The sequence below is a fragment of the Macaca fascicularis genome, chromosome 2, assembly GCF_037993035.2.
Source record: "Macaca fascicularis isolate 582-1 chromosome 2, T2T-MFA8v1.1".
Lineage (NCBI taxonomy): Eukaryota > Metazoa > Chordata > Mammalia > Primates > Cercopithecidae > Macaca > Macaca fascicularis.
In genome coordinates this window covers 84,137,005-84,147,340 of record NC_088376.1, presented here as the reverse complement: position 1 = coordinate 84,147,340, position 10,336 = coordinate 84,137,005, and positions in this window count along the sequence as shown.

Sequence of the window (10,336 nt, the reverse complement as noted above, 5' to 3'; positions counted from 1 at the left end):
TTTAGTACAGATGGGTTTTCACCAGGTTGGTCAGGCTAGTCTCAAACTCCTGACCTCAAGTGATCCACCTGCCTCAGCCTCCCAAAGTGCTGGGATTACAGGCGTGAGCCACCACAGCTGGCCTGAGTGGTTTTTTAAAAGTTGATTTTGAATAGGCCGGGCACAGTGGCTCACGCCTGTAATTCCAGCACTTTGGGAGGCTGAGGCGGGCAAATCACGAGGTCAGGAGATTGAGACCATCCTGGCTAACGTGGTGAAACCGTGTCTCTACTAAAAATGCAAAAAATTAGCCGGGCGTGGGGGCGGGTGCCTCTAGAACCAGCTACTCCGGAGGCTGAGGCAGGAGAATGGCGTGAACCCGGGAGGCGGAGCTTGCAGTGAGCCGAGATCGTGCCACTGCACTCCAGTCTGGGTGACAGAGCGAGACTCCATCTCAAAAAAAAAAAAAAAGAAAGTTGATTTTGAATAAATCCTCACCAAGAAAAATTAAACTTATAAGAATTAGGGTATTATTGCCCTTCTTTTAATTAGAAGTAAGTTATGTTAAATATAATTAAGACTAAAAAGTAAATATTTCCAAACAAAAACAACTGAAAGGAAGCCCTGTTTTTAACTACCAAATTTTAAAGCAAAAAGTGCTTTTGAATGAAGTTCTTTTGGCTTTTTCCACAACTGTAGTCTGTTCTAAATTTTTCTCAGCAGATAGTTTTTGCTATGTTGAATAAACCATTGTAAGCTGCACTAAAAGAATGACCTATCTAACATTCTATAAGTGTTCCACCGCATTTTTTTTTTTTTTTTAAGATATGGGGTCTCACCATGTAGCCCAGGCTGGTCTCAAACTCCTAGGCTCAAGTAATACTCCCACCTTAGCCTCTCAAAGTGCTGAGATTATAGTGTTACAGTGTTAGCCACTGTGTCTAGCCTGAAGTCAATTTTAGAGTTTGAGAAATTGTAACCAGACAAAGCAATCTACCACCTTTTTTTTTTTTTTTTTTTTTTAGATGGAGTCTCGCTCTGTTGCCCAGGCTGGAGTGAAGTGGCACCATCTCGGCTCACTGCAAGCTTTGCCTCCCAGGTTCACACCATTCTGTTGCCTCAGCCTCCTAAGTAGCTGGGACTACAGGCGCCCGCCACCACGCCTGGCTAATTTTTTGTATTTTTAGTAGACATGGGGTTTCACCATGTTAGCCAGGATGGTGTTGATCTCCTGACCTCATGATCCTCCCACCTCAGTCTCCCAAAGTGCTGAGATTACAGGCGTGAGCCACCATGCCTGACCAACAGCAATCTACCACTTTTATTTTTATTTATTTATTTATTTATTTTTTTGAGAAGGAGTCTCGCTCTGTCGCCCAGGCTGGAGTGCAGTGGCCGGATCTCAGCTCACTGCAAGCTCCGCCTCCCGGGTTCACGCCATTCTCCTGCCTCAGCCTCCCGAGTAGCTGGGACTACAGGCGCCCGCCACCGCGCCTGGCTAGTTTTTTGTATTTTTTAGTAGAGACGGGGTTTCACCGTGTTAGCCAGGATGGTCTCGATCTCCTGACCTCGTGATCCGCCCGTCTCGGCCTCCCAAAGTGCTGGGATTACAGGCGTGAGCCACCGCGCCCGGCCGCAATCTACCACTTTTAAGATGTGGTTTTTCTCTTTCTTTTTTCATTGTTTTTAATAGAGAAAATGTTTTATGTTCCAGTTAAATTCATGAAATCAAGAAATAATACTTATTTTGCTTAGCTGCAGGTTAATGTTATTTTAAGTATTGTACTTTAAGATAAATGGTTTACTAAGCTGGGTAACATCTCTCCTGCTTACGTCATTTCCACCACTCTCACAGAATGAAGTTAACTTCCTTCTGGACAAAGTCAGTATTTCAATTTGTGTCCTTAATCCAATTCATTATTGTCCCACTCAAGGACTTGCTAAAGTACCTCCCTTCTCTCCTGTACCTTTAACTCTCTGTTTCTACTTACTCCCTCCTCTTAGCTCTATAAATATAGTCAAATTTGTCCTCTCAACAAAAAACTCCCCTTTGACTTTTATTTTCCTTCTGGCCCAAACACTGAATTGTCTATTGTTTTAAAAGTTGACAAATATCAACATCACAAAATTCTACTTCATGCGATTTCCATTAAAGAAAAATTTTTGTGTGTGTACACACATACCACATACACCAAAGAAGTTGTTAAAATTACACATGATGCAATAGGGGTTTTGTTATCTATTGCCAAGCAACAAATTATTATGCAACTTGCAATTTAAAACAGTCATTTGTTGTCTCAGAATTCTGGGTGGACTAAGCTTAGCTTGGCAGACTATCTGCTAAACTTGGTGTTGCCTGGGACTGCAAACTTCGGAGTCCCACTGAGCTAGAACCTCCATGATGGCTCACTACAAGGCTGGCAGTGGTGCTCACTGTTGGTTGACTGCCTTGGATCTCCTTTACATGGCTTTCCCTTCTGAATTGTAATTCTAAAAGTATGGCATCTGGATTCCAAGACAGAACATTCTCAATGTGCAAAAGCGAAAAGCTTTTTGTCTTCTAAGGTCCAGATATGGAAGTTATTCAGCATCACTTCCACCATATTCAGTTGATCAAAGCAAATTACAGGTCCAGCCCAGATTTAAGGAGAGGGGAAACAGACACTACCACACAATGGAGGGAGTGATTAAGACTTTATAGCCGGGTTTTTTTTTTTTTTTTTTTTTTTTTTTGAGACAGAGTCTCACTCTGTCACCCAGGCTGGAGTGCGGTGGCACAATCTCAGCTCACTGCAACCTCTGCCTCCCGGATTCAAGCAATTCTCCTGCCTCAGCCTCCCGAGTAGCTGGGACTACAGGCATGTGCCACCATGCCCAGCTAATTTTTGTATTTTTAGTAGAGACGAGGTTTCATCATGTTGGCCAGGCTGATTTGAACTCCTGACCTTGTGATCCACCCACCTTAACCTCCCAAAGTGCTGGGATTACAGGCGTGAGCCACCGCACCCGGCCTATAGCCATCTTTAATGCACTACAATTCTTTCCAGAAGAGAATTCCACTTTGATTAGTCATTGATAAGAACAAAATTCTCTTTGTACATTTTTTATGTCTAATGATTGAGAGAATTTTTCAGATTCACTCTGACCCCAAACATTTCTAACATTGTTTTTGTTACACTCTGCTGAAATGTCTTTTGCTGGGTGCCATTGAATAAGTTCCTATTGCAATACATACACCCTCTACTTCAGCAGAGTATAGGATGGGAGCTTCCTGGAAGGTGTTCCTCTACTGGATAAGTCAGCAATAACTTAACCAAAGCAGCTGCAAGTAACAAATACATCCTAAACTCAAGCTAAATGTATCCCTAGCTCAGTTTTTCCTTAGGGGGATCCCCAAAATGCCTGTAGCCACTCCAAGCCATCTAACGTGGGGAATCACAATGGAGGAGAAGTTGTGGTGGGAAGAGTCAGTGATACTAACTGGAGTTAAAAAGTATTTTTACCTATGTGTGTTTTTAAAAAGCAGTATCCTGTGTCCCTATAAAAGGGGCCTATTCAGATAAAGGGCCCTAAACTCAAGTTTGATGGTAAATATGTGCATGCACAAGATTCAGATTCACACATTCACCCTCCTTCCAGATGCCTCTCCTGAACCATACTTAGGCCCACCAGGGCAGCAAGCCTCAATCTAAATGCATTCATTACCTTCTTCCCTGCAGTACCATGGCATTATACGGTCCCTATGTCATTTAATTGTATCACCTTCTCTTCAGTTACCCAAGCTAGAATTATAAGTTTTATTTATTTCCTCCAGTCCTTCAACTTTCAATCACCAAGCCCAATCAGTTTTACTTCCTAAATATTTCCCAACACCATTCCCTATTTTTTTCCATCCCTGGACACACTGTTTTACTTGAGTCATCACTTCTTGCCCAATCAATTGCAATAACTCTCTAACTACTTTTCTTGTCTCCCTCAATTTCATGTTCCTCAAATGTATCCCCTCCACAGCAGCAAAAACGATGAATTAAAATTCACACCTGAAAACATATTTCTCAGCTTCAAGTCCTTTTGCCTGCTGGCAGGTTTCAAGCCACTTAATGTTATATGCCCAGCTCTCCCTCGTGACCTAGCCCCTGCCCACCTCTGCAGCAGTAGTTCCTTACATATGGTCTGGGGACCCCTTGGGAGCCGACAAAATCTAAACTATTTTCATAATACTATGTTATTTGCCTTTGTCACTTTTTCTTTCATGAGTGCACAGTGGAGTCCTCCAGCAGCTACAGACACGTGATGTTGCAACAGATCCAAGGCAGAAGCAGGTGTGAGAATCCAGCTGTCTCTAGTTAAGCTGGACATTAAAGAGATTTGTAGGCCCAGACGTGGTGGCTCATGCCTGTAATCCCAGCACTTTGGGAGGCCGAGGTGGGTGGATGATCTGAAGTCAGGAGTACGAGACCAATCTGGCCAACATGGATAAACCTCGTCTCTACTAAAAATACAAAAATTAGCTGGGCGTAGTGATGCACACCTGTAGTCCCAGCTACTCGGGAGACTGAGGCAGGAGAATCACTTGAACTCAGGAGGCGGAGGTTGCAGTGAGCCGAGATCACACCACTGCACTCCAGCCTAGCAACAGAGCAAGACTCCATCTCAAAAAAAAAAAAAAAAAAAAAAAAAAAACAACTTGTAAAAATGTAATACAATGCCACATTTTTCACTAATTTGTATTTGAGAAATTCAGGATATCTTTCATAAAATAGAGCTTAAGATAACATGTAATTAAATACATTGATAACTACAATTCAAACTTACCAGTTTTAATCCCTTTCCCTCCCTCCCTCCCTCCCTTCCTTCCCCTCCCCGGCCCCCAGGGTCTTCTTCCCTTACCCAGGCTGGAGCATGCAGGGCCACAATCTTGGCAAACAGCCTCCACCTCCCGGGCTCCAGTTATCCCTCCACCGCAGCCTCCTAAGTAGCTGGGACTACAGGCGCATGCCACCATGCCCATCCAACAGTTTCTTAAAAGTAAACATCGGCTGGGTGCGGTGGCTCATGCCTGTAATCCCAGCACTTTGGGAGGCTGAGGCGAGCAGATCACGAGGTCAGGAGATGGAGACCATCCTGACTAACACGGTGAAACCTCTCCTCTTCCAAAAATACAAAAAATTAGCCGGGCCTGGTGGCGGGCGCCTGTAGTCCCAGCTACTCGGGAGTCTGAGGCAGGAGAAGGGCGTGAACCCGGGACCCGGAACTTGCAGTGAGCCGAGATCGCGCCACTGCCCTCCAGTCTGGGCAACAGAGCCAGAGTCCATCTCAAAATAAATAAATAAATAAATAAATAAATAAATAAATAAAAATAAACAGCAATAAATGAAGCCCACATAAACAAAAGCACTTCGTGGGGGAGGGGAAGGGTCCTCAACAATGTTTAAAATTGTAAAGTCTTGAGACTGAAATGTTTGAGAGCTGCTGCTCTATAGCATCCTCTCCTGGCCGTCCCTACACATCGTGCTGTGTACAGCCAGCCAACCCGGAACTTATCACCGTGGTTCTGCTTGTGTTCCGCACACACATCATGTTCTCTTACCTAACACCCTTCCCTGTCCTTAGAGTGCCTTTCTATGTTCTTGTATTTCTTTGCCAGCCTCCTCCAGGAGCCTTTCCTAACTCCTTTCTCAGGAGGATTTAGGGGTCTCACATTGCACTCCACACATGACATGCTAATTGTCTGCAGGTAGGTCTGACTCCCTCACAAGAGTAGGACCCTTGATGTGGGGGTCACGTCAGCCTCACCTCTGTGACCCCAATGCCTGACATGGTGCCCCTTGTAAGAACTCAATAAATCTTTGATGAACAACTGACTGTATTATTCTTCTTCCTGTTAACAATTAACGCATAGTTTTCAGGCTATGTAAAATAATGCCTGATACTTTTGTATATATTTGCTTATTTATATTCTTGAGAGAAAATATCTGGGGCTTTTTTTCCTGCATATGTTTTCTTTCTACTAATGTACTGAAAATCTCATTTGGTTAAAGAATGAAATTCCAAAGCCCACAATACAATAGATGTTTAAAAACTTAAAGCCATTGCCAGTAGAGGGCGCCTTGAAAGTCAATGGCATTCGCCATCCCACATACGCTGCAGTTTGTGTTTTGTCTGGATTCTTTTTCTTTTCTTTTCTTTCTCTCTCTCTCTCTCTCTTTTTTTTTTTTTTTTTACAAAAAAGAAAAGATTTATCAATAGCTTTCTTGTACTTTTTGTAAAAGCTCAATAAAAGTCATAGTTCATCACAGGATTAAGTTGGGTTGTTTTTTATAAAATAGAATTTAAAATTCTCATAACTACCTGATTAAAAAAATAACTGAGTTCTCAAAACTAACAAAACAGGACTTGCATTAATCCTTTGTTGAAATATGACTCACCTCTCTGCTTCCCAAAGTGTTTTTTTTTTTTAAACATGCTTTTATTCAAGGTAGATATTTGCCATCCCTTTGCAGAAAGGCTAACAGAACAATGGTGTTCTGCATTTTTGAAGGACCATTTAGTATAGCAGGAAATGTATGACCTTTATCTTTTCATTCTGTTTGCCGGCAAACCCCAGGCACCCAGCACTGCATTATAGAAAAACTGCCTTTGAAAACAACAAATAAGGCAGGGAGGGGTGGCCTTCAAAAGCTGGGGCACAGGTTCCAGCAAACAACATCCAGCCGTGATGTTTGTGGAACTGCCATATTTTTAAAAACACACATAAAATGATTAAGAAGGAAAACGTCACCATTCATTTCATGTAGAAGAGAGGAAATGTCATGAACTAAAATTTGGGAAACTATAATTCCAGTTCCAGCTCTGCCAGTAAATATCTCGGTACATTTAAGTTTTTGTTGGTGCTTTGTGTTCCCCATTTTAAAAGTCATTTTATCTAAACCTCTTTCTTACTCCCCCTAAATACTTGAAACAGCTTATAATTAAACAAAAAATATAATGAAATTGTGACACAGAAATAGTAGCTCTGTATTAGTGCGCTTTCACACTGCGATAAAGAATACCTGAGACTGGGTAATTTATGAACAAAAGAGGATTAATTGACTCACAGTTCTGCGTGACTGGGGAGGACTCAGGAAACTTACAATCATGGCAGAAAGTGAAGGGGAAACAAGGCACATCCTACATGGTGTCAGGAGGGAGAGAAGAGCACGAAAGGGGAAGAGTCTCACACTTATCAAACAACCAGATCTTGTGGGAGAAATCCCTTACGATCATGAGAACAGCATAGGGGAACCACCCCCATGATCCAATCACCTCCCACCGGGTCCCTCCCTCGACACCTGGGGATTACAATTTGGATTACAATTAAAAATGAGATTTGGGTGGGGACACAGAGCCAAACCATATCAGGCTCATAGCCAAAGACAAGAACAAAAATATGCTAACTAGAAAAATCAGTTTCTGTGGTTGAACTTCCAGTTTGACCCTGAGGACCCTGGCAGTCAAGGCAGAAAGTATAAAATATAGTCAGTGACTCAGTCTTTATTTTAGACAGGAAGAACTCTTCCAATTTCTCAGAGTTAATCATCTTCTTTTTTTTTTTTTTTTTTTTTGAGACAGAGCCTCACTCTGTCGTGCAGGCTGGAGTGCAGTGACGTGATCTAGGCTCACTGCAACCTCTGCCTCACAGGTTCAAGCGATTCTCCTGCCTCAGCCTCCTGAGTAGCTGGAATTATAGGCATGCGACACCATGTCTGGCTAATTTTTATATTTTAAGTAGAGACGAGGTTTCACCACATGTTGGTCAGACTGGTCTCGAACTCCTGACCTCAGGTGATCCACCCGCCTTGGCCTCCCAAAGTGGTGGAGATTACAGGCATAAGCCACCGTGCCTGGCCGTTGATCATCTTTCCTTAGCACTAAATTCTAAAAGAAAATCCTGACATGTGACCTACTGAATAATGTCCTCTATTATTTTAAAGCAATACAGCAGGAACTTTCATGTAACTACTTATTTAATGAACTTCAATGAGAACTGTGGATGTGACTTTAAACATCAGTGTAACCATATATCGAATCAATGAAAGTAATAGTGTTTGTCCTACTACTTGTCTCTAAGGACTATTAAAAATAAAGCCATAGAAAGGCAATTTAAAAAGGTTTGAGTTAAGGCAAACTCAAATGTTAGATATTATCATATATATCCCTAGATGTGTATTGATGATAAGATAATCTGCTTTCTGATTTTCTTTTATTGGGGCTAAGGGAAAAAAAGAAAATGTTAGAGGTGCGTATGAAAATTATTAAAGATTGACTGGGCGTGCTGGCTCATGCCTGTAATCCCAGCACTTTGGGAGGTCGAGGCAGGTGGATCACCTGACTTTGGGAGTTCAAGACCAGCCTGACCAACATGAAGAAACCCTGTTTCTACTAAAAATACAAAATTAGCCAGGCGTGGTGGCACATGCCTGTAGTCCCAGCTACTCAGGAGGCTGAGGCAGGAGAATCGCTTGAGCCTGGGAGGCAGAGGTTGTGGTGAGCCTAGATCACGTCATTGCACTCCACCCTGGGCAACAAGAGCAAAACTCCATGTCAAAAAAAAAAAAAAATCAAGAAAATTATTAAAAGTTATACAGAAAGTTGTTAATTTGTTACCTCTGAGGACTGGGAACAGAGATCCTAAGGGAAGACAAACTTTTTCCCCCAGTTTGCTACCCTCTGAAACATTTGAATTTTTTATTAAAAAATTTTTTAGAGACAGTGTCTGGCTATGTTCCCCAGGCTGGAGCACAGTCATGATTCATCGGCATGATCATTGTGCACTACAGCTTCAAACCTGTGGCCTTGAGTGAACCTCCTACCTCAGCCTCCCCAGTAGCTGGCCAAGTGTGCACGCCTGTGACCTGGCTTTGAATTTTTCATGACGATTCATTATTTCTTATTTTGAAAAGGGAAAGAAAAGTTGGTTTACCCATAACTAATACTCTGTACAAAATCTACAAAAGGACTCAAAATATCCATTTTAGTTTTCTTTTAGTCATGATTTAGTTCATCACTTGGCAAGCTATCTCTTGCAAAAAACACTTACTCAAGATAGCTTAAGTAGAGAGAGGTTTATCTTAGGGATACAACCAAAAATCTCCTGGACATCCAAGATCACAAAATAGAGGAAAGCTTTCCCCTCAGAGGGCTTGATACAGAAAATTCAAGAACCCAGGCTATTTCCTCTTTCTCTCCATGTATCGAAAATGTATAAAAACAAACCAATCATGGATGGGGTATGCAACCTACTACTGACTTATCATGTCTGTTTCTTAAGCCAGTGTTTGTTGTTGTTGTTTGTTTGTTTTGTTTGTTTGTTTTGAAACAGGGTATGGTTCTGTCATCAAAACTGGAGTGCAGTGGTGCAATCATGGCTCTACTGCAGCCTCAACCTCCTGGACCCAAGCAATCTTCCCACCTCAGCCTCCCAAGTAACTAGGACTACAGCCTTCCCCCCCAGTCCAGCTAATATTTTTATTTTGTAGAGACAACGTCTCACCATGCTGCCCAGACTTAGTGTTTCTCAAAGGTTAACTGGCATACGAATTACTTGGGGACCTTGTTAGATTGCAGATTCTAATTCAGTAGGTCTAGATGGCCAGAGAGTCTAATTTTCTAATAAACTCCCAGGGATTCCCCTAATGCTGCTGGTCAGCTGACCATACTTTGAATAGCAAGGCCTTACTGCATTTTTTTTTTTTTTTGAGAGGGAATCTGATTGGTTGCTAGCCAGCCAATAAATTGGTTGGGTGCAATCATCTGGGGCTTGGGGTACTGCTCATATGCCCAATTAGTGGGAGATATGGTTGGTAGTAGTCTCAGAATGAGAGACATGAGTGGGCAGGCAGCTCAAAATAGATCAAACATTATACCCTTATCTGCATCCAAAGTTGCCACAAACATGATCCAGCTATGAAGAACAGAAAACCCTCTTTCCCTGTTCCAAACCTGCAACAACTCTGAGGAAAGTGGGGCGCTGCCTTCAGACCGATTACAGGTTGTTGCAGGTTTGGAACGGGAAGAGAGGGTTTTCTGTTGTAAGCAACTGGATCTTCCCCTAGGACCTCTGTTCCCAATCCTCAGTGGTAACCAGTTAACCCTTTAGATGATGTGCATTCTTCCTTCTGGCTTGTTGTAATCTATTTCAGGTGTCTCGAGCTGATGGAGTAAGCAGAGTGTATTAGTTTGTTTTCACACAGCTGATAAAGACATAGAGGAAACTGGGTAATTTATACAGAAAAAAAGAAGTTTAAAGGACTCACAGTTCCACGTGACTGGAGAGGCCTCGCAATCATGGCAGAAGGTGAAAGGCACAGCTTATATG